This window comes from Gracilinanus agilis, chromosome 1, assembly GCF_016433145.1.
Source record: "Gracilinanus agilis isolate LMUSP501 chromosome 1, AgileGrace, whole genome shotgun sequence".
Classification (NCBI taxonomy): Eukaryota; Metazoa; Chordata; class Mammalia; order Didelphimorphia; family Didelphidae; genus Gracilinanus; species Gracilinanus agilis.
In genome coordinates, this window is record NC_058130.1 from 476,309,752 (window position 1) to 476,312,511 (window position 2,760).

The following is a 2,760-nucleotide window of genomic DNA, read 5'->3' on the forward strand; positions in this document are numbered from 1 at the left end:
ATCTTCTGGTTTTCGGCCATAATCTTCTGGTATTCCTTTTCAATCTGGTCATTTCTGGTGTTCAATTTCTGAGCCTCACTTTCCAATTGCATGATTCTACCTTTTAAACAGTTATTTTCTTGTCAGATCTCTTATATTTTCCTCAAAATCTCAGTTTTGAACTCTTCCATAGCTTGTGAGGAGTTTTCCTTATTTGAGGAGGGTCCGGATGCTTGTTTTTTCTCCTCCTCTGTTTGCTCGGTTGTCTGGATTTTCTCTGTGTAAAAGCTGTCGAGTGTTTACGACTTCTTTTTCTTGTTGTTAATCTTTCTCTTCTGAACTTCCTGAGACTGGGTAGCCATCGTTAGCCCAGCAGCTTCTCAGGTTTATCCTTGGGCTCAGGGTCTGTCCGTGGTCTTTTGGCTCCTGAGGTCTGAGTTCTGGTTTTTTCCAAGTTCAAGCCCCCTGGTGGACCCCCTTGCTTGATCCTCTGCTGGAGGTTCCTTTACAAGTCTCAGGGCACTGCTTCCACAGTCGTATACCCGTCCACACTGGTTCCCCACTTAGGCTTTAGTTCCTGGCTGTGTCTGCCTCCACCCACGCCTCCGCAGTGCTTGCACTCTCAGCCTGCGCTCTGCGTCCTGCGTCCTGCTCCCGCGCTCAGATTTCGTCTGCGTTTTTTGGTTTAATGGGGTCCTAAGTCTTGTTGCTCTCAGGAACAGGCCCCAGAGCTGCCAATGACTCAATGGGTGCCCCAAACTTGCTCTATTTCTTTTCAGCTGGTTTCGGAGCTATAGATGTTGTGTGTGGAGGGGGTGGGGGGGGGTGGTTGCTCAGCCCGCGATTTTGTGAGGGCTGTTTCACCCCTTTATAGCATGGAAATGCCTCGATTCCACGTACCTTCCACGCTGTGCCCTGTTGTGGGGGGTTCCTCCGTTCGTCTGGACTTGTTTTTTTTTTTTTTTTTTTTTTTTTGCCTTTTTTTTTTAAACCCTTGTACTTCGGTGTATTATCTCATAGTTGGATGATTGGTAAGGGTGGGCAATGGGGGTCAAGTGACTTGCCCAGGGTCACACAGCTGGGAAGTGGCTGAGGCCGGGTTTGAACCTAGGACCTCCTGTCTCTAGGCCTGACTCTCACTCCACTGAGCTACCCAGCTGCCCCTGGACTTGTTTTTATGTCCCCTTGAGGAGTTTTGTGTGTTTTGGTCAGGAGAGGTTAAGAGCTGCTTCTTACTCTGCCGCCATCTTAACCCGGAACCTCCATAAACATTCTTAAGGCTAACATTTGCTAACTAGAACAAAGTAATGAATTCTATCTATGTATCTATCTAACTTTATGAACTAACAAGAAAATATTAACTAAGAAAAATTTTTGCAAATTAAGCTTCTAAATTCTAGTTCACTTTCTAAAGTTAGTGTATGAATAGATTAGTACACTTATGCCTATGTTAGAAATGTTAGTGAGAGTAAGTAAGCCTATAAGTTATTTGTAAGTCTATTGGTCAAACCATAGACTTATGCTATGTACAATATTTACAAAGAAAGTTTAGAAAACTGTTCCTGTACTAACTTACCAAATTAACTAAACTGTCCCTGTGTGTTAGTAAAACTTATTGCTAAGGGTTAGTAAGCAAAATATACATATTTATATGAAGTGACAGGTTATTTGAGAAGGTGTCTGAACCAAAGTAAGAGAAAATTCTGTATTAAGGCAGACATACTCTTCTCTCTTAAGTGTAAGTTTTAGTGTTTCACATGTAGGTGTGAAATCAGGAAAATGTTTTATGTGTTGTCTAATGTGACTTATCCATGTAATGATGCTTTACATACTCTACCGGAATTCTTTTGCAAAGTGCATGTACTACTTGGTTGGAATCTAGTGTTGTGTGTAGTGAGAATTCTGTTGGGTGTAAGTTATCTCCTTTAAATACATGTGTCCAATGCTGATCCAATGCTCCTCTTCACAGTGTGGATGTTCTTCTTATGATTGATGCATTTGGTCACGGATGTCTTTTGTATTACTCAGGTTTTCTGTCCTCGTGAAGATCTGCGAAGTCAGCAATGCCTCACTTGTCTAGTTTGATGTTATCCCACGCTTGTCAACTTGCACTTGTGTTGTTTGATGCACCCGCGCTTGTCATCTTGCACTTGTGTCATTTGATGCACCTGTGCTTGTCATCTTGTACTTGAACTGATGTTCTAGTGTGATGACTTATATCAGGAACAAAGTTCAAATGTCTATCAAATGTGAATAATTTTTCTTCTTTATTTTTTTCTTTTTGGTTTAATAAAGATGATTATAGGTAACTAAAGAGTTTATAATTAAGTCTTTGTGCTTTCATTTATTCGTCATCATCAGTTTCTAGATTTGGTATTGATTGTAAATCAAATGTTGTGTCTTCTTTTGTTAATTCTTTTTCATTGTCATAATTATTTACAGATGATTCTTCTAAGTGATTGGGATTGGGATAATCATTTGGGTATAAAATTTGGTGTAATATCTGATTGTTTACTGGCTCTTGGTCTAATTCTGGTTCTGATTCATGCTCTGATTGTTTTTCTGATTGCTGTTCTGGTTCTATGATCTCATGTATAGGTTGTAGACTTTCTGAGGACTTATTTGATTGATTGGTTGGTGCTAGTTGATCTTTGTGCTGTATAGTATCTGGGTCTTTTGGTTGTTGTTGGGACATGTCTTTTGCTGGCTTGACATGGGTGACATGGAACCAAGGATCCTTTCCTTTAATTTTGATTGCACTTGAAGTAATTAGAATAATTT